Below are 23,154 nucleotides of genomic sequence, written 5' to 3' on the forward strand. Positions count from 1 at the left end.
AGAGCAACTCTCTGTACTTAATCTACTAATTAAATGTTAATCTCATCCCCAAGCATCCTCAGAGAAGCACCCAGAATAGTATTTAACCAAATATCTAGGCATTTTGGGGCCCAGGAAAGTTGACTCATAAAACCGGCCATCATAATAAACAAAATATAAACAAAACTTCAATAAAGACTGGCTCGGTAGTACTGAATTTTTCTTTTCTTTTCTTTTTTTTCTTTTTTTTGTCTCAGGCCTCTATTTGGCTTGGCGTGGCACTGCTCCTATGTCTTATAACATCTCCTACTTGGCACAATGTCACTTGAAGGCAGGTACTGTGCAATGTCAGTGCCATACTCCCCATGTTTGCAGTGTACCCTATAAGACTTCAATAAGTATACTTTTCAATGTGCCAAGAAAGAGTTTAATGAGTGTGCATTTACCAGGGTGATGTAAGTTACTATGTGTGGGAAAGAAAGATTTTTACACCATGAGATAAATTTAATAGTAAACTCAGAATGCCTTTAGATATTTCTTAGGATGTAGCCTACCAAAATACATTTATGCTTTGTGGTTAATTTTTAACCCACAATACTGGGTTTGAAAATGAGTGGAAGCGAATTATTTTCTTCTGTTTTCTATGGGTGTCATTTCAATAGCTGTAACCATGGGAATGGCAGTCTAGGATAATGGAAACAGAGTCTTGTCAGAGTATTGAACATCCTATTGCATGTAAAAGAATGTTACAGTGCTCCATAAATTAGAAAAGTAAGGTTCAAGGAGTTTAATGAGCTTGGTCTTGGCGGCATACTTAGTAGGCAGTGGAAACGTTACACGGCCATGGTTCTGCCCAACTCCCAACCTTACGATACTGGGATAATCTTCTCAAATATGCAAAATCCCCAGGATTGTTTTCTCGAAATGTAAATATGTTTACTTTTAAGAAGTCTAAAACAGTAAACAACTAGTTTGTAATTTTGATTTGCATCCCTACACCAAAATGCAATAGAAGTTATGATTTTAAAATATACAACTGAATGCAAACCAAGTTCCTTTCCCAATAAATTAAATGTTACCAGATGTCAACTTAAAATAACCAACTCTTCAATAGCATTGTTCCAATCAGGAAAAGTAACCATAGCAACATAATTATCAACTTACGCAGTTCCTCACCCCTCCATTTCGATTCTGAAAGGCAATTTGGTTGAATTACTTGTTTATGTATTTTTTGCAACCTGGCTTTCTATTCACATTAGCTTCTTATTCAAGTCAAATACCTCTTTCCTCAACCACATGTATTCTGAAGTGAAATCTAAACATCAAATGTCTCTCAAATCTGTCTTCTCAGCCCTTCCTCACATCTCCGACTGCCTGACAGTCATCTTGTTAAGTGCTGTCTCTTCATGTGTAAATATGGGGACAAAAATGTGTCCGTTTAAAATTCTGGAATATCAACCGACATGTTTTTCTGTCGTATTTCCAGCTGTCCCGTAGTAATGCCCACGTGGGAACTAGACCATGAGGCATCTGTTGCTTCCAGGAAGTGCTTTTCCAAAATGAATGGTAAAGTACTAAATAAAATAGACAAATATTGGCTTTGAAGTTTTAAAACTTGAGGTAAGACACAAAGGTCTGGATGTGACCCCTGTAAATCTCCCAGGGACTGACAAGGATTGAGAATGTTACAAAAGATTTCAGGTTAAAAAATAGACATTAACATCCCCGTGCCCCAAGTATGATTGATTGCTCAGAACCTAACGCCCTCAGCTGAAAGGCTGTGGTGGACGGCAGGAATGAGCTGTGACCAGACTTTACCCCATTCACTGAAATTTCATCTCCAGAACTAGTGGAAAGGGATTCAAAGTATTTTGAAAGTAAATACAGAACAAATAAAGGTGCATTTATTATATACCTAAGCACATCTAAGCTTATAACTTGGAATTTGAATCTCTAATAGTGAGTACCCCTACAGTCCTTAGGAAGATAAAGTAAGATAAAAAGTAAGGCCTCTTTAATTCTCGGATGTCCCTAATTCTGCCTTCCACCATAGTTTGTATTCACAACTGCAACTCTCGCTTTATTAGCTGACTCATAGCCCTCATACGATGGCCAGAGTCACATTTCTAAAGTGCACTAACCCTATAGCTCTCTTCCTTAAAATCATTCAAGGTAAAGAAGACTACTTAATTCCCATCCGATTTCATGTCCTGCTGCTTGCCCATGTGCTGAGCAAGCTTCAAGACACTGAAACTCTTGCCATTACATTGTCCTAATCCACAAGTTCACACCTGGCTGCCTTTGTCCATCTCAGCTCTGTCTGCCTGCACCTCCAGCGAACAGAAATCTCTCTTTTACCCAGTGATTTTCTTCCATGCCTTAACATTTCTCTCAAATGTCATCTCCCCTAAGATTCAATGGAAAGAACCCCTTCCTCCAGGATGGACCTTAATTGGCATCCTATGCTATCCTAGGATCAATACTGTCTTCAATTATAAGCTCTTAAAACATTGTGTCACTGGGGTGTTTTTCTTACTTTAATGACTCCCTTGTCAGATTATAAGCCCCATAAACATAAAGGACAAAATGTTAGCTAATCTCTTATTTTTATTTTTATAGACTTGGGGTACAGTTACAGTTGTGTTACATGAACGTATTGCATAATGGTGACGACTGGGCATTACTCCTATTTTTCTGGCAAGTTGCTGGGGTTGGAACAGATCACCTTAATCCTATCAGGGACTACCTTGGCCTGAGGTCAGTTTTCACACTTTTAAAGGCTCAGGCTTCCTTTCTTCCATCCCTGCTTCGGAGGTATAGCCCTCCAGGGGTCCCGTGGTATGGGGTTTGTACCAATGAACTCTTTCCCAATTTGGTCTTGAAACATCGTTTTGCTTTTAGAACCATGAGATTTTCAAAAGCTCCAGTTAGATTTGTAGCAGCCACCGGCTCAGTTTCCCAAATGTTCACCCACGGTGGGTTAATAATCAGCAAACCCATAAACAAGAAACAAGTTCAGAAGGTGCCAAATTTACTCCTAATAAATATAAGAAAAATACAAGTGAAAATTAGATTTAGAGCCAATTCTCCTTAATCAAATCAGTAAAACTTCCAGATAGTTTGACAAAACTCATGGTGAAGCTGTGATGAAATGGGCATAGTCATAATAGAATCTGTTTTATAGAGGATATTTTGGCAATACCTATAAAAACCACATACATACACACATACCACAGAAACACTTTGAACCAGAAAACCACCTTCTAGGAATCTACCCAGATGGTAAATTCTGTAAATATGAAGCATTGTATGGACAAGGTTGTGTTCTATGTCATAGTTTACAAAGCAGAAGAGAGAAAACAACTCAAATACCTTTGGCTAAGGAACTGCTTGTATATATGGTATATTCACACGATGACGTATCATTCAGCTGTAAGAAAAAACAAGCGACATTTCTATGTAAGGAAATAGAGACAGTCCCGGGTGTATTTTAAGGTGCACAGCAGTGAATATTGAATCCTTCCTGTGTTGTAGTAGAAATAAAAGAACAAATATACTTAGCAATATATTTTTGCAAAAGAAAATTCTGGATGAATGAAGAAGAAAATGGAATGAGAGTCAAAAATGGGAGTGAAACTTCTCTGTGCGCACCCTGTTTTAAATGTAATATCTTACTTGGCCAAAAAATCACTTTAGAACAAAAAGAAAAAAAGAAAACTACACAATGAAAAAGAAAACTGAAACAAATGAATCTGCATATATGAACTAGGTAATATAATCACATAGAAAATAAGTATTTCAAGATGTTGTGTAACAGAGTGCTCTGAGTGCATGTGTTTACATTCTCAGAGGGATATATTCAGGATACCAGGAGAAGTACAAAGAAAGCCGAGAGCCTCTTTTGATGATTTTAATAGTAGCACTAACATTATAATTTTTAAAATATGCATATTCTGATGATTAATCAAATATGGTAATTTGTGAAAGACCCAGATTTTTCAGTGTAGAAAGGAGATAATATCAGAAATTCCACAAAATACACTACTTGGTTAAATTTTAATTGGAAATATAAATATGTATATATTATTTTTATGTAAATCATACAGATGTATTTGCATGTGTGTGTGCGTGTGTGTGTGTATATATATATATATATATATATCTTTTACATATATGTATATATACATGTTTCCAGCTCCATAGAATGAACATAGAAGCAATGTCATCCCAGTATCAGTCAATTCAGATCTTGGCCGCTAAATCGTATTTCTTAGTAACAGGAATCAAGCAGGGATTTACAAGGTAAGCTTTGGATATTTTGGACCAGAAATTAAAAAAAAAAAATGCCCAAAGACGCAAGTAAGTCCAAAGGATAATCTATTATCACCTACCTTCTCATATTACATAAAAGGCAATTTGTAGCATGAACAATAAAATTTTTTTTCCTCTGCTTCCTGCTCTCCCAGAAAACCATACATTAGTAGAATAAGTAGGAATGTGACAAATATGAGACAAATAGATGATAAATAGATAGATACATAGATACATAAATACATAGATAGGTAACACAGATAAATGAACAGGTGGATGCATGAATAAATGGATAGTTAGCTTTGATACAGACAGACCGTAATAAAGGGTTTAATACAACTAAGTTCTAGAAATACAGAAAGAAATTATTAATTGAGCAAGGATAAATCATGGAAGGTTTATATGATTTTTTTGTGCCTCTCTATATTCAATTTAACATGATCTATGATATAGAAATAGTATAACTATAAAGAAGACGATTGTGATTAGGAGCCTTGGTTTTGAAATACTTAGAGCCACCTGGTATTTTAGGGCTACTCTTGTAGCCTAATCTTGTTCCCCGCCACAGCCTGTTTAAAATGTAGAGTACCAAAACATTGCAGAAAAACAGTTAACAAGAAATCAAATGTCACTCTCTAGTTTGAAAATAACAATGCAATTATCACAAGCAAGGAGGAAAAAGGGGACTTTTTTGTCTAGCTTTGCTTGGCTTTGTTTTCCAATGATAGTACCAAAATGTACAATATCCAAAAAGAAGAATATGCTTAATTTCCATAACAGGACCCAACAAACTGTGGAGTTCCATATTAAAATTAGAGATTTGAGACACTCAAGCGAAGGCTTCTGTGAGACCTTTTGATTTGAGGTTGGTCTGGTTTTTGTCATAGCCTCCCGACTTCCCCTTCACCCTTGAGCCACAGACTCTGAGGACGAGCCAGGCCATGCTGGGAAGACTTAAGGAGAATTGCTACAGCACCAGAGAATGTGGTTAATAAGTCCCTTTTCTTGCTGACCCCACTCTTTATAAATGAAACTCAAGCAGGTAACAGCAGGAAATTGAAGAGAGGTTTCAAATTCAGAGGTCTGACAGACAGCCACAAATACCCCTAACAGCCTTGTAGAAAAAAGGGAAAAGACAGAAACAGGATAATTTGGGCAGAAAAAATCAGACTGGAGGCCCCAACTCCAATAAGCTGTGTCTAGAGAATAATTCTTTCTTAGTTATCAAAAAAAAGAAAGTTGTTCTTAATAAATATTAAGAACAAAATAATTTTTTAAAACCAGGCTTTTTAATGACTAGTTTCACCTCCTGCTCCTTAATCCTTCAAGGAAGCCGTCATTAAAGTCATATTCTATATGAGAAACACTGAGACGCAGAGAGTTAAGTGATATGCACAGCTGGTAAGTGTACGACCAGGATTCAGTCTTAGATCTGACACCAGCATTGCTGCCCTTTCTCTTACGAAACTCTGACACTTAAGAAGTTGTATATCTGTGTGACTATGTAGATGCTTATGCATGCGTATGTAGAATTGCATGTATGTGTCCGTGTCTATACATGTATGTTTCAATCAGTGTATTATCATATGAATATAAATCAAACTCTGGTTCAGCAATCTACAGAGATATGCTGAAACTTTTATAGAATAATCAAAAGAGGATCAGATAAAGCCAAACTTCCTATGTTTGCCCCTTAGTAATTGTGGTACCTTGGACAAGTCCTTAAAATTCTTGGTGACTCAGTCCATACGCTGTAAAAAGAAGATAATATTAGTACTAATATTACTAAATTTTCTGATTACATGATTTTACGTATCTAAAGTGCTTAGAACTTTTCCTAACCAATTATCATTGTTACGTAATTGTTAGCTATTGTTATTACTGATGCCTTTCATTGGAAAGTGGTTTACCGTTTCTTAATTTTTCATTGCTTCGTTGTTTACAGCTTTCTATTTTCTGTAAAGGACTTCCAACAGGTTTTGTAATCCAAATTTATCGCAATCTATAAAGCATTCAACTCTCTAGCAGAATAGGAATCTCTGTTGTGTTGCCCAGAGAAAGACTTCTTCACAGTTGGCAGAGAGGCCAACATGACCCAACTGACACAGCGCTATGAGGTTACGCTATTACGAGTTAATTTTCACTCAGCAAAAATGGGCCATAGTCACGGGCAGAGAAACGACTATTCATGCGGGATCTTCAGTGGTCATCTGAGTGTATGGTGCTCAGAATGTCTTCCCAAGGCTCTGGCCACACTCACAACTAACCCACACTAGTTACGGGCCATTGAGTTGAGTTTCAACAATATAAATTCACTCATATGTTGTGGTTCCAGGGTCCAGTCTATCAACTTTTCTCTCTAGCTCATAAAACCTTGCCAAACCTATTTTCTACTCAATTAACTATTTACTATTTTCAGTTTCTCAATAATCCAACACATCTCAACAGCGCAGTCTCAATATTTTTCCACATGTGCACTCAAACAGTGGGATTCCTGGCAAACTGAGAAGGATTTGCTGAAAACTCACAATAAATTGGTTCCAGCTTTTCAGCATTAAAATAAATCTCAGCCAGTAGAAAACCATATTTTAAGAAAAAAGTGAGTTTTGTAATTTTCAGAATGAAAACCATTTTTACACAGAACAACCAGATCCAGGTGCTCAGAAAATGCCATAAATTGACTGAGCAAAATGCAATGTAAATAAAGGCAATTAATACAGATACATTGCCCAATCTGCCACAAAATTCAAGACCTGTCTCTTGTGGAAAGGCCTATTGGTGCCCTCCACCACACACACATGCAAGGTACAGACATAAATGCAGGTGCCATTACACATGCATGCATGCATACACATCAATAAGGGAGGGACAGTAGACTTTCCTAGTACATGCTCCTTGTAGATAGTTCATTCTTTCCCCAGGTTACTTCTTCTTCTCCCATCTCCTCTATAGCAGTTGCAGAAAAAGTTTCAAAAACAATATTCACATTTCTCTTAGAGACAGAAGTTATTTGTAGGTTGGACCATATAAAATTTCCATTTTGTGGCTAAAAGTGGCTAAAAATAAGCAGTTTAATATGGTTCAACATGTTCTGTGGCTTATTTTTATTTTTTAAAATATCATTGTGTATATTTACATACAGTGAAATGCACAGCTCTTAAACATACAGATAGATAAGTTTAACAAATGCATTATCATAGTAGTAAAGATGCAAGTCAATATATAAAACACTTCCATCTTTTCATAAAACTTCCTTGTGCCTTTTTCTAGTCAATCTCTTGCCGTCCACAACCAACTCTGTGATTTTTATCAACATAGATTAGCTTGCTTGTTCTAGGCCTTCACATAAATAAAATAATGCTGATTCTTCCACGTCTGGCTTCTTTAATTCAGCATCCTATTTCTGAGATTTGTCGATGTTGCTGTCCTGCATACTGCTGGGCAACATTCCGTGGAATGAGCAACCCATAGCTTCTCTATGCTCCTATCAGAGGGTATCTAGATTGTATACAGTATGAGGCTGTTATGCAAAGGATAACAGAGTGCTACAAACATTCTTAAATGTCTGCATCTTTATGCAGACAAATGTCATCATTTTCTTGGGAAAATATCTAGAATTGGAACTGCTATGTTTTTAAAAAACATGTCATTGACCAAAGCAGCTCACCAATTTTCCAAAGTGATTCTGTGTTCTCACTAGCACTATAACAAGTTGCAACTGCTGGACATATTCACCAACATTAAGTATTATTGGTCTTCATCATTTTAATCACTTTAGTGGGTGTGAAGTGGTATCTAATTGCATTTCCTTCATGAAGAATGATGCTGAAAACTGTTCATGTATATAGTGGGCATTTCCATTTCTTCTGGCAGGCCATTGAATTGAGATTCATAACATAGCCAACTGGTTTCTGCATGTCACTAGACTAGTAATGTGTACATTCAGGTACTGAAAGTGGGAGAATCCCTATTTCACACATGAAATTCAAAAAAATCAAAAGGGGCTCTGCAGAGCAAAAAATGAAATCACATAAAGTAGAGATCAGATAGAACACTACTAATGCAGTGATGCTGAACTTCTGTTGTGTGTTAAGTTCCATTCTGAGTTTCAGCTGTTTTACTAAATGTGTGTTCTGACCCAGGATAAGCTTGCTTTCCTTGCTTAAGCAAGCTCAAGTTGGTTTATGCTCAATCAAAAGCAACTTGAATAATGCCACAATTGCTTGACTAATAAACTGTAAGTGTTTTACAAGTATTTGGAGTTGTAGAAAGGCTTCCTTTATTAAAAGGAAATTAAACCTATTAAAGTATTAAGTTAACTATTAAGTATTAAACCTATTAAACACATACACACCTCAGTAGCATTCTAATTATTTTTGAGAAAATAACCAAAGATGTCTCTTTGCTAAATTTCTGAGACAATGATAGTTTATCTCAACAGCAATATGATAAAAAATGAGGAGGTTGAAAAATAATCGTTACAGTTTCTGTATGTGAGTATTTTTAAAAATATTTTATGTGTACTTGGTAATTTTATTATGCCTTAGGAAAGCTTTCCAAATTTTGATTTTTATTTAATTTCTTTATCAACTTATCTTTTTTTGTCTTATCCTTTTCTTATCATATTGCATTAGCTAGGATTTCCAGTATGAAGTGAATAGAAGTGGTGAGAGGGGATATCCTCACCTTGTTCCCAGTGTTAGAAAGGAATTACCCAGTTTCTCACCATGACATGGTTTTTCTTCTATGGCATGTTGATGTGATAAATTACCATAACTAATTTTTGAACACTGAACCAACCTTGAATACCTGGAACAAATCTCACTTATTCATGATGTATATTACTTTATATACATTCTTGAATTCAATTTTTAATGTTTTGTTAAAGATTTTTACATGTGGGTCCATGAGAGATATCAGTCTGCAGTTTTTTTTTTTTTTCTTGTAATGTCTTTGTCTAATGTTGGTATTAGGATAATTCCAGCCTCATAGAATGAGTTAGAAAGTTTTCCATCTACTTTATTTATTATTTCTTTTTTTGTAGAGAATTAATAACAATTCTTTCTTAGGTGTTTAGCAGACTTCCACAATAAAAACATATGGAACTGGTGCTTTCTGTTTTAAAAGGCTTATAACTTTTTAATCTAACATATTTACTATATATAGCCTATTTAGATATTAATAATTCATGTTTTCTCTCTTCTTTACTTGGTTACCTTGGTTAGGGTTTTATCTATTGTGTTAATCTCTTCAGAAAACCGGCTTTTGGCTTTGTTGATTTTCCTGTTGTGTTTCAGTTTTCAATTCCATTGATTTCTGCTCTGATTTTTACTATTTAGATTTTCCTCTTACTTTGAATATAATTTACTCTTTTTTTCTAGTTTCCTAAGGTGGTTACTTAGATTATTGATTTTAGATCTTTCTTCTGTAATTTATGTATTCATTTCTATTAGTTTCTCTCTAAACACTGTTTTCACTGCATTCCATGAATTTTAGTACGTGTATTTTCATTTAGTTCAAAACATTTTTAAATTTCCCTTGAGAGTTCTTTGATCCATACGTTATTTAGAAGTGTGTTCTCTTATCTTGCAGGATTTTGTGATTTTTCAATCTATCTTTTTGTTATTGATTTCTGCTTTAGTGCTATTAAAGTCTGAGTGTTACCTTTGCATGATTCCTATTCTTTTAAAATTTGTTTGGGTTTGTTTTATGGCCCAGAATGTGATCAATCAAGGTGAATGTTTCACATAAGCTTCAGAAGAATGTGTTTTCTGCTGTTGGTTGATGAATTAGTCTATTAATGCCAATTGGGTCCAGCTGATTTATGATAGTGATCAGTTCAGCTATGTCCTTACTGATTTTCCATTAGATTTGTCAATTACAGTTGGAGGTATTGCAGTTTCCAACCATAATAGTGAATTTGTCTATTTCTCCATGCAATCCTGTCAGTTTTCCCCCATGTAAACTGATACTCTGTTATTTGACAGAATTGTTATGTCTTATTGGAAATTTGACCCCGTTTATTATTATGTAATGCCTTTATTTATCCCTGATAATCTTATCTGCTCTGCCATCTGCTTTGACTGAAATTAATATACTTTTTCTATTTCTCTTTTGATTAGTGTTAGCATCATATCTTTCTCCTTCTCTTTATATTTAGTCTATTTATGTCATTACATTTAGAGTGTATTTCTTCAGACAACATGAAGGTGAATCTTATTTTTTAATCCTTTCTGACAGTCTCTGTCTTTTATTGATATGGTTAGATCATTAACCTTTTAAAGTTGATATAGATTAACATCTTCTTTAAAAGATTCCAATTTAAATTGTTGATATAGATTAATATTTTCTATACATGTAACTGGGTTTTATATATTGGCCTCTTCTTTTTTCTTTTTTTTTCTCTTTAAGGAGGGTAGTTGGGGGAGTCCTCCACTCATTTTTTTGTCTTTTCTTGTTGTAACTGAGCATTTTAAATGATTCTATTTTCTCTCCTTAGCACATAAATTGTACTTCTTTTTAAAACTTTCTTAGTGGTAGACCTAGAATTTGCAATATATATTTATTGCTGACCCAAATTTACTTTCAAATAATACTATACCACTTTAAAAATAGCAGAAGTGCAATACAACAAAGTATTCCCAATTCTTCTCTCCTATCCTTTGTAACATTGCTGTAATTTATTTTACTCATCCACATTATGGTGGACAAACACATTGTTGCTATTATTACTTCGGATAAATTGTTATCTGTCAGATCAATTAAGAATAAGGAAAATACAATATTTTATTTTACTTCCATTTATTTCTTCTCTAACACTTCTTTTATGTATATCTGAGTTTCTGACCTATACCATTTTCTTTTTCTCTGAAGCACTTATTTTATTTTTATTTTTATTTTTTTTGCAGGGACAATCTGTTGGTGACAAATTCCCTTAATTTTGCTTGTGTGAGAATGTCTTTATTTCTCCTTTATTTTTAAAAGATAGTTATTCTGGATATAGAATTCCAGGTTGACGGGTTTGGTACTGTTTTTTCTTACAAATATTGTAGTCCACTCTCTCCTTGAGTGCATTGTTTCTGAAGAGATGTTCGAGTTTCTATTGACATGTCTCTAAGTTCCCTGATTCCTTCCCTGGCTCTTCTTGAATGTTGTCCACTTTTCCCTTTAGAATCCTTAGCATAGGAATCACAGTGATTTTATATACCTGGCCCGATTGTTCCAAAGACTGCCATATTTCAGTTTTCAGGCAAAACTGATGCTTGGTTTTTCTCTGTTCTACGCTTCCTCTGCCCTTTGAGAATGCCATGTAATTTTTTGTTGAAAGCTATAAGCTGTATATGACATTCTGGGAAGTAGGAACTGAGGTAGGTAAGGCTTTAGTGTGTTTCGATGGTAATCTGGGCTAGGACTTAGGTTGCATTTATGTTTGCTGTAGTTGTGTGTTTCATAAGATAAAATTTCCTCTAGGGTCTTTGTTTCTGCTTCCATATCATCTTTGAATGTCCCTAGAGACTTTTTAAGTAAGACCTGTGGCTACAGCTTACTTACTTGTAATCAAGTGTTACTGTCCGGGACAGCGGTGATGTGGTGGCAACTTGTGGTAAGAGGAGTGACGTGGTGGCAATGTGTGGTGGGAGGGGACTCACATTCTAGGGTCCTCTAATAGGTCTTAGTCTTTTTAGTGAGTTTGAATTGCCATTGCCTGTGTCAAAAGCTGGCCAGGACAGGAGCTGGGTATTTACTTTTCTCTAGGTAAGTCAAGCTTTGGTAAAGCATAGTAGGCTAGGATTAGTTAAAATAATTTCCAGTGAGGGAAGTCCTTATTGAAGACAACAGAAAGTCTGTGTGTATGTTAAAATAGCTTATTTTCCCCTCTCTGCCTGGGCTCCAGGGTATTTTTCTTAGATATTTACTGTGAGGATCTGGTAGGGATCCTAGAGATAAAGTCATGAAAGTGGATGCTGTCTAAGACTGGCTGCCTTCTAAATGAACTCCCAACCTTGTCCACATGGATTCCCCAACAATTCATCAACCTTAAAGTGATTCTAAAGATTTGGGCTTTAATGACCACTTCTGCTCCTTCTCTTGCTTCCATGCCATGATTTTCTGTATCTGTCTGTCTATCTCTCCAGGTTTCAGGGTAGGAGTTTGCCCTGTGACCTCAATTATCTGAAAGATTTAGGTCAAGTTGTCGACTTTCTCTTTATTCATTTTTTTTCTTCCTTGGAATGATGACTTCCAAGCATCTTCCATGTAGTACCAGAAAATGAAAGTTCCTTAATTTCAATAAAATACCTAAAACTATATCTAAGAACACCTAAAAATATTTTCCTGAGTTAGTGTTTCTGATCATATTTACAGTAAATTGACTCTGGTTGAGGGTAAGACTCTGCTACACTAATCTCAAAATCAGATCTCATTCCTAAGTCAGTTCCATTTCCTTTATTCATGCACTCAATTCTTCTGAGAATATAGAATCTAAATATTAGAAAGTAATCATCGTGCTGCGATACCAGATCAAATGAAAATGCCAGTGGAGAAAATATTTATCTTTGATCAATCAGCACATATCTTTAGAGTGCTACTAGGTACAAGACATGTACTCACAGGATCTGGTGAAATGTCTAATGCAGTAAAATTAGAATGATGCCTGCAACCTTCAAGACAGGGCAAAACAGTGTGGGTGTTTGTCATGATAAAGTAAGAAATTTCCCCTAATGAGCTGTATTCACAAAGTTAGGGTGGATAGTTAACCAGGAAACTGTAAGATAATTATCTTCTGGCTCTGCAAATCCCAAACCAGTGGTCATTACAGATGTCAATTTTCCCTTAAGGTCAGGGTCATGTCTCTTGTGGTCATTTTTAGATCCCTGTACTTAGTATATAGAATGGGATGCATTGGGTGCTCATAACTATTTGTGAACAAAACAAATGGAGAAATGTTCATATCCAATCAGAATCATATGAAGATTAGCCTGATGGCAGAGGCTTAGAAATTAAGGAATTACAAGGGGTTGCTGGTACCTGCACAGCAACTTCATTTGGAAGGGGAAAATTAGGAAAGGGTAACTCAAAGCAACATACTAAAATTATCTCAACCCATTGTGTACCCCAGAAGTCTCTGGTGAGATTTTTAGTCAAGTAGAAAAGTTACTCATATTGTTTTCAGTGCGGGGACTTGGGGAAGAATGAAACGTATCAATTCCTCAGCTAACATATGCCTTTCGGTCAAAGTGAAGTAGGTCTACACAATGTCTGCTATTCACTCTCAGGGACTTACTCTGCAACTAGGGTTCTTATGCTGTAGTTCATGGATGAACTTCAAGGGGTCCTTGAGGCCCTAGAGATTTTGTATACATGTATTTATGTAAGAAGAGCCACAGCTTTTGTTAACTGCTGAAATAATTATATACCGTGTACTTTATAGAAGAGTATAATTATATAAGTAGCTGGAAATGACCCCAGGACTTGCTTCCATTTGGAAAAGTTTCCCAGTTATTTCAGTAAACAGATATCAGATGTCTGCTCAGAGCAAGAGAGACAGAGGGACAGAGCACTGACCTGTTCTGTAGACATATCCTCACAACCTGACTTCTGGGGAGGAGAAAGAACAGACCCAATTATTGACAGAGAAAGTTTTTTAAAGGTTTCAGTCCGTTTGAGATATTATTGTCAGTTTCTATTTATATGAAAAAAAGATGGCTGATCTTTCCATTTTTATTTTGACATAAAGTAGCTATTTAATGTATTAAATTATCACCAACTAATAAGTTATCATTGTCATTAAACTGCTTCACCCCAGAAAAAAATGGAAAAAAATAAAAATCAATAGTATTTTGATCTTCATCACTGAGGACTTAGGGATTCATACATGCAGATCTTAATGCTGTGACATTTTAAGTAACGTTTCACGGGGGCTGATTCCTCCCTGCTTTCTAGCTCCCTGACAGCTTCTCACACTCCCTCTTCCTTTACCTTTACCCTCTAGGGCAAAAAAGGCCAAAATCCCTTGACCTTCCTTCACTTAGAAAAGGGTAAAACTGCAAACAGAAATCAGAAATAACAGACTTTAGGCAGACAATTCAAAGCACTGGGAGAGAATGTTTTTGTAGAGTCAGAAAGAGACGGAAAATCACCCTGAAGGAAAGGTCAGGGCATCCTTGCCCACAGAGGCCGAACGCGAGCTTACTAATTGACCACTTACCTCCCATAACCGTGACAAGCAGTTGCTTATCTGCAGTTCTTAGACCTTTAAACACCTCAATGGATCAGGTGGGTTTAAAAAAAATGAAAGATTCTGTTAATGAGTGCTAATTGATTCTACCTGAGCAGACTTTACATTTAACTACCTACACAACTCCCTGTATGTTTGGAGGTCAGGAGTGTTTTGTATATTTGATAAGTAGAAAAAAAAATTCTGAATTAATTAGGGAGAAAATACATAAACTTAGCAAAAAATTCCAGTGTGCATGGACTTTTTGTCTGTTGCCCTGACTTTCTGAATTTAATAGGCATTTGTGGGTTGAGATCATTTTTCTCTACACTTGAGCTTGAGAAATTGCTAGGTGAAGCCCTTTTGGAAACAGAAACAGAATGGGAAGTAGTAACCCCAGAGCTCATGGAGAAGCTTCTGCCACCACTGCCTTTGGTTGTTACACAATGCCGCTTCCTTATAAAAGAGATACGCTTATGCATATCATCTGTTGTTATGCACCATGTATCTTTTACTTATCACATTTTTAAGTTAAACAGTTCAATAATGTTATAAAAACACACTAATCACAATCCTGGTTTCCCTTTCATACATGACTGACGGCACACATACCAAATTATATCGTTCTTGGTCTGAGTCTCACCTTCATTAACAGTAGTTTTGCCCCCAGCAAGAAATTTCCCCTGAATGAAATGGATTTTGTGTGTTTGGCAAATGTATCCCTCTAGCTTGACTAGAAGTGCTTGAAGAAAACCTCCTAAGTGGCTTGCATTTGCATAGATGTTCTAGAGGAAATTAACGTGGAAACAAGTTTCTGTGACTACAACATTTAAAAGAAGCTAAAATCTCATGAAGAACCTAGCAACTTGTCAAAAATAATAATAATAATAACCCATCCAGATTTGGTTTATTTCTCAGTATCCTATTATACTGATAGTAGTATCTCAAATATAGGAGATGGCTATAAATTCCTGGGGTTCAATGTCTTCACCTTAATGATTTGGGGTTGAGTTGCTGTACAGAAGAATACTTAGGCAATTTGAGGAAAATATTTTTTTTTAATTTTATAAGGGTTAAACAACACAAAAAGTTGTAGGCAATGCTATCTTTAAAGTAATCTAAGAAGTACAAATAGGTATGTTTTTCTGGAAGACAATAGCAAAATATACATAATGTGTTTATACACACATATTTGTAATGCACATGTATATGTGTGTAAATGTGTGTGTCTGTTTATCCTTGATCTAGTGAAGCCACTTTCAGGAATTATTTTCTGTAGTGGTAACTGGAAAAATATACATGAATAGATATAAGAAGGAGTCTATTGAAAACATGTTATAATCATGAATGACTAGAAACCACTCTTAATCAATGGAAATTATAGCATATCTAACCAAAAGCATAAGTTTTATTAATCAGAGATGACACAGACTTATTTATCCATATGAGGAAATGTCTAGAAGACCTATTTGACAGGAAAGAACAGGATAAAATTACCATATATAAGAATATAGTGCTATATATGGTATGAGAAAAAAACCAGAAAACGTCTGAAAAGAACTTCATCAAAATGTCAATCTCCAATGGATATTGCTTCAACTTTCTTCTAATATTCAATATTTTTAAATTTTCCTTATAATAATAAGTAAAGCAATAAATATTTTTTTTGTTTAGAGAAGAAAACCCTGCATAAAAGAAGTATACACAGTTCAAAATAGCAAAATGGTGGAAACTAACAGGACAATAGAAGATCTGAAGTTTCAGGTAATGCCAATCTAACAGCATGCAGTGGGCAAAGGTCCTTTCAGTTCATCCAGTTCAAACAGGAGTTATCAACATCAGTCGTTTCAGACTCTATATGAAGAAAGCCAACTCTCTCCTGGAGCTGCTTATGCGTCAAACCTTCTATTCAAGGTTTGCAACTTAGCAACCACTCTCCCCAATGATACGTTCCTTCGCATTTCACTGTGTCTAATGACACTCATTCAAACACCTTGTAGTGCCCTACTGTTTCCATACAGAAATTTATACCCACTCAAGCCGATGGATCACAATAAAGAGTCTTCTAGGTAAGATCGCAGAGTGGGCACAAGTCTAATTTCTACCCTCTCAGAGAGCCATTAAAATAACAGAATATAAAAGAGAAAACCCTCCCCCACGTCGCTGCTGAAAACCAGAGAAGTAATACAGTCTGCACATCCAAACAGAAGCATTTCTGCTGCACATGGTGCAGAGAGCGTCAACTGAAGCAAGGGGAAAACAGTTTCTCTGGAAAGAAAATGAAGGAGATGAGGCAGAAGCCTATTGATATGCCCATTTAGAGGAGGCAAGAACTGGGAAAAAGGAGTACGCGCTGCTCATCTGGACCTGCTACAGCAAATCTCAAAGTATTCATCCTGGGCTGCTTGGATGGGGTCCTGAGGCAGTAGAGCCACGCTGCCTGCTCAACGTCACACTGACGCCTGCCTGTGGGAATGACTAGAGAATGTGTCCCTTCCTAGCTTTGTGGTGCCATACCAAAGACACAAGAGGGAGTCACTGAAACAAAGAGACAGAACTGAAAATGAAATTTCACTAAATTTCAATCTTTTTCCACCCATATGTAATCTGGACTGAATCCATTTGAGTGCTAAAAATGTGTATTTAAAAAGGGACTGGCTATGAAACAGGGGTAAGTTGAAGAAAACAATGCAGAGAGATCTGTAGAAATGTTCTTTGAGAAAAACAAGAGGAGATGTGACAATTTCATGAATAATGTCTTCCACAGCATTCACGGGTCTGTGGTACGTATTAAATTATCAAAGATAGTCATGAAGATAAAGCCATGTAAGGTCAAAAAAGACAAATGAAAACCCCAGCTATAGCTGTCAAATTTAACATTTCTATAGAGGCAAGGATATTGATTGGATATTCAGAAAATGAATTAAGAAAGTAGAGCAAAACTGAAAGGATGTATCCTAAAGCACAGGAGAAGATGTTATAAAGCTTAGTATTTAAAATAAACATATACAAGCGTATACAGTAAACAGGAAGAGAGAACCAGAAAAGCCACTCCGCTTACAACATGGAGCTAAAAAGTAAGGAAAATGGCAGGGGAAATAATCAAAGAAATAACAAGGCAGCTCTCCTGATCCAAAGTGGTTTCCCTTCTCACAGAGCATAAAATCAAAACCCCTGCCCAGCCCACAAGGACATCCACAGTGTGGCTACTGCTTCCTCTCTGACCTTCCACCCATTGCTTGCTCATTAAGCCCAGCTGCAAAGGTGCCTTCATTCATGGGTCCCACCAAGCACACAGCCTGCTGAGGGACCCTGCTCTGCTCATTCCCTGACCCACTCACCCACTTCCTCCTGGTGTCCCCTACACTCAGTCCTTGCATGTGCTCCCCAGGGACCCCCTCTTTCACCTGCATGTTCTGCTTGTCTTCACAGCACTGTTCTTACAAGAACACACTATGTTAGTGCATTTGCTGATCTTACATCCTCAATTACCGCATGAGGGCAGCAGGCAGATTGTCTGTTTCGTTCCCTAGTGAAGTGGTTCTGGATGTGGCATAAAGGGGCATTTTTTGTTTCCAGACACAACTTGGGGAGAGAGGGGATGCTACTGGTATCTAGTTGACAATGGGCAGAAATGCTGCTCAACATCCTACCGTGTGCAGGTTGGGCTCCCACCATGAAGAATATCCAGTTCAAAATATCCATAGTGCTGAAGTGGAGAAACTCTGCCTTGTGGTATCTCTAGAGTGTAGGTGCACAGTAAATATTGTGGATGGATAGATGGACAATGGATTGATGGATAGATGGATGGATGGATGGATGAATGGATTAATGGATTAATGGTTGGAAAGATGAACGGAAGATAACTTTCCTGAGCTGAACAGAGACTATGTAAGTCAAGAAAGATAATTGATCATTAATATAAAATGGAGAAAAACAAATATATTTTCATAGATATTTTGGTACTTCTTATTTCCAAGTTGTGTTTTTTAAAGGATAGACATGGAGGAAAGGGAAAAATTTACCAGTAAATAAAATAAATAAACAAGTAAATAAAATGAGGCTCAGACTCCTCTAGCCACTCATTGCCCAAGGAAACCATTGATGTCTACAGAGTTTTATGGAGAACAACTGAGAGCAATTTATTTTATTCCCAGTTACCTGTTGTCATCCATGGGCCTGTAGAGAGAAGAGTGCTTCAGCTTTCAAGAAGAGGAATGATTCACATGTACTCCACTACAATGAAGGATAAGTCAAATCAAATCATTTAGGATTGGGAGGCATAGCCAGAATGGATTGGCTCAGAGCAATAATATCCGTCAAGCATAGAGTTGCATAACTAAGTATTGTTGATATGTAAATGAAACTTAATGCAAATGAAAAAAGTTACTCTTGTACAAAAAACTACACAAAATCTAAATGAAATCTGCACATGTGGTAATAGTGGCAAAAACATTCTTGAAATATTCAACATCTAGTAATAATTATACTATTTTTCCTACTTAAGTAGAAAACAATTGCAGTAATAATTATTCTCAGTATTGTGGAGTACAAGGAAATAGGCACTCACAGACTCTTGTGATGAAAGTATAACTTGGTATGAACTGCCTGGAGGGCAATTAGGCAGCACGCAGAGAAAGCCTCAAAAAATAGCACACATGTTGATGAAGGAGTTTTATTTCTAGCAATTTGTCCTAAGGAATCAATCACAGATACTTAAAAAGATGCATGTGCAATACTGTTCTTTACAGGATAATTTATAATAGTGAAAAATTGGAAACAATCTAAATGGCTGCCAATAAGAAATTGGTTTTTAAAATATGGAACATATAAACTATGATGAAATTCAAGAGAGTGATTAGTGGACATTTGCACGAATACCAAATGAAACAGGAAAAAAGAATCACGAGAAAAGGAACCTCAAAATTATGGGTAGTGTGACCTAAATTCAGTTAAAACATGTGAAAATATAATGCTAATTTTTATATGTATAAAATAGGTGAAAAGAAAAGGGCTGGCCGGGCGCAGTGGCTCAAGCCTGTAATCCCAGCACTTTGGGAGGCCGAGGCGGGTGGATCGCAAGGTCAAGAGATCGAGACCATCCTGGTCAACTTGGTGAAACCCCGTCTCTACTAAAAACACAAAAAATTAGCTGGACATGGTGGCGCGTGCCTGTAATCCCAGCTACTCAGGAGGCTGAGGCAGGAGAATTGCCTGAACCCAGGAGGCGGAGGTTGCGGTGAGCCTAGATCACGCCATTGCACTCCAGCCTGGGTAACAAGAGCGAAACTCCGTCTCAAAAAAAAAAAAAAAAAAAAAAAAAAAAAGAAAAGGGCTGAAATTTACTTTATCATTGTTATTGGTGGCTCTCTAAGTCAATGTGGCAAAATAAGAGTAAAGTGAAAAGGCTGTCCCTCCCAGTTGTGAAGACATATTGCAAAGTCTTGTTAAAACATGTATATCTATTGACCATCACAAACAGTCTAATAGGCCAATTAAACAGGTTAGCTATGCCAGAGATTGACTTATAAGTATATACAAATTTCACATTTGGTAAAGATGTCACCAGAATTAAATGGAGAAAAGATAGGTACTTTAAAATAATGTTGAGAAAATTAGTTCACTTAATAGAGAAAAATAAATATGGTTTCTGACCTAGTGCTATATAGAAGGTTAACCATGGCTAAATCTATAGCAACCAAAGCAACATGGTATTGGTTTAAAAATAGACACACAGATCAATAAAACAGAATAGAGAATTGAGAAATAAGGCCACATATCTACAACCAACTGACCTTTGACAAAGTGGACAAAAATATGCACTAAGGAAGGGGCACCCCATTCAATAAATGGTACTGGGAAAATTGGCTAACCATATGCCGAAAAATCAAACTGGACCACCATCTCTTACCATATATAAAAGTTAACTCGGGCCAGGTGTGGTGGCTTACGCCTATAATCCCAGCACTTTGGGAGGTCGAAGCGGGCAGATCACGAGGTCCAGAGATCGAGACCATCCTGGTCAACATGGTAAACCCCATCTCTACTAAAAAATACAAAAATTAGCTGGGCATGGTGGCGCACGCCTGTAGTCCCAGCTACTTGGGAGGCTGAGGAAAGAGAATTGCTTGAACCCAGGAGGCAGAGGTTGCAGTGAGCTGAGATCACGCTGGAGATTGCATTCCAGCCTGGGTAACAAGAGTGAAACTCTGTCTGGAAAAAAAGAAAAAAATTTAACTCAAGATGGATTAAAGGCTTAAACATAAGATCTGAAACTATACAAATCCTAGAAGAAAATCTACTCTTCTGTACATGGCCTCAGCAAAGAATTTATGACTAAGTTCTCAAAAGGAAACACAACAAAAATAAAAATAGATTAATGAGATTTAATTAAATTAGAAGTCTTCTGCACAGCAAAAGAAATAATCAACCAAGTAACCAGACAAGCTACAGAATGAGAGAAAATATTTGCAAAGTAAGCATCTGACAAAGGGCTAATATCCAGGATCTATAAGGAACTTACACAACCCAAGACCAAAAATAAATGAATTAAATAACCTGATTAAAAAGTGAGCAAAGAATGAACAGATATTTTTCAAAAGAAGACATCCAAGCAACCAACAAATATGAAAAAAAAATGTTCAATGTCACTTATCGTTAAAGAAATTCAAATTAAAACCACAATAAGATACCATCATACACCAGTCATAATGGCCATTATTAAAAAGTCAAAAAGCAACAGATGTTGGCAAGGACATGAAGAAAAGGGAATACTTATACACTGCTGATGAGTATATAAATTAGCACAACCTCTATGAAAACAATATGAAGATTTCTGAAATAACTAAAAATAGAACTACTCCTCAATACAGCATTCCATTACTCAGTCTATACCCAAAAGAAAAAAATATATATATCAAAAAGGAACCTGCATTCATATGTTTATTATAGCACTATTTTCAACAGCAAAAACATGGAAATCTACCTGTGTCTATCAAACAGTTAATAGGATTTTAAAAATAGAGCACACACACACACAAACACACACACACACACACACACACACACACACACACACACACTATGGAATACTACTTACCCATAAAAAGGAATAAAATTATCTCTTTTGCAACAACATAATGGAACTGAAATCCATCGTCCTAAGTGAAATGACCCAGAAACAGAAAGTCAAAAAACTCACGTTTTCACTTACAGTGGGAGCTGAACAGTGGGTACACACTGACAAACAGTGGAATAATAGACATTGGAGACTCCCAAAGGTGGGAGGGGAGGAAGGGGATTGAGAAGGGCAAACTGCCTACTGAGTGCAATGTACACTATTTGGGTGATGGATACTCTAAAGGCTCAGAATTCACCACTACACAATGCATCCATGTCACACAACTGCACTTGTACCTCTAAATCCATAAATTTTGTTAAAAGATTACAAGATAAAATCTACATTTAAAAGCTTTAAAAAAGACTCAAATATAAAAGTAAATTTTCAAAATTAATAGAATATATTGTAGGAGAAAATTTGTGAACATAAAGAGGAAGAACATTGATTAAAGAAAATTTTGAAAGTATACATAACCAAAACGATGGTGAATTTGATAATATAAAAGTAAGTTATCTTTATTTTTAACACTTTTATTGAGGGATAATATGTAACATGTGCACTTGATGAGTCTGCTCTTATGCAAGCGCCTATAATGGCATCACCAGAAGGTAACAGACATATTCAACACCGCCCAAAGTTGCTTCGTGTTCCTTTGTTTTTGTAGGAAAAACATGTCACATGAGCTCCACCTTTGTAACACATTTTGAAGTGCACAATTTCATATTATAAAAGTATAGGCACTATGTTGTATAGCAGATCTCTAGGACTCATTAAGCTTGTATAATTAAAACTTTATACCCATTTCAAGGTTTATAGAAACATTTCAAAATGAGAGAATAAAGTTCTAATGTCTGAAGTGAAAAGGATTAATTTCTAGAATAACCAGTAAAATCTTGCAAAAATAAGAGAACAATTACTCTACTTTAAAAATGGGTAAAGAAGCTTTGCACAGTGGCATTATCATAGCCAGTGAGGTTCATCCAAGGCGCAATTATTGCTAATTGAAAACTTTTCCCAATACCCCACCATGTTGACTTGAAATATGGTCAGCATTGGCAATTTTTGACAGTCTCTACTGAGACTGAAGTTTAAAAAAAAAATGAGTAAAAAAGATACTTTTCAGAAAATAAAATCTAGAATTAAAAAAAGAAAAAAGAAAAGGTGCTCAAATTCAGCAGAAATCAGAGAAATATAAATTAGAGAAAAAATGATACATCACTCTACACAAATTAAATTTAGAGAGCTGGAAGATGTCAAATGTTAGCAGGAATGGAGGTCTATAGATGCAAATCCACTTTCTCTGCTGGGGAGGACGTAGACCAGTAAAGGCATTCAAGAGAGCAGTTTGGCAATGCTGAGTCGAATTTAAAATATTCATAACATAATCTGCAAAATGTGTACTCATGGGTTTAGTTCCTGAAGATATTCTCACACGAATGGGTAAAAAAAAAAAAAAAAAAAAAAAAAAAAAAAAAAAAAAAAAAAAAAATTGTTAGTAAAGCTAGAAAGGGCTGTACCCCACTGCCAA

At 36.1% G+C, this 23,154-nt stretch overlaps 1 non-coding gene across 1 annotated transcript; it reads left to right on the plus strand.

Moving 5' to 3' along the window:
• The first annotated feature begins 22,566 nt into the window (after positions 1-22,566).
• On the plus strand, positions 22,567-22,707 carry LOC120360917 (U4 spliceosomal RNA). The gene has a single exon (XR_005577300.1). It is a non-coding gene; the product is annotated as a U4 spliceosomal RNA (small nuclear RNA).
• Positions 22,708-23,154: the final 447 nt, after the last annotated feature.

Source organism: Saimiri boliviensis, chromosome 10, assembly GCF_048565385.1.
Source record: "Saimiri boliviensis isolate mSaiBol1 chromosome 10, mSaiBol1.pri, whole genome shotgun sequence".
NCBI lineage: Eukaryota > Metazoa > Chordata > Mammalia > Primates > Cebidae > Saimiri > Saimiri boliviensis.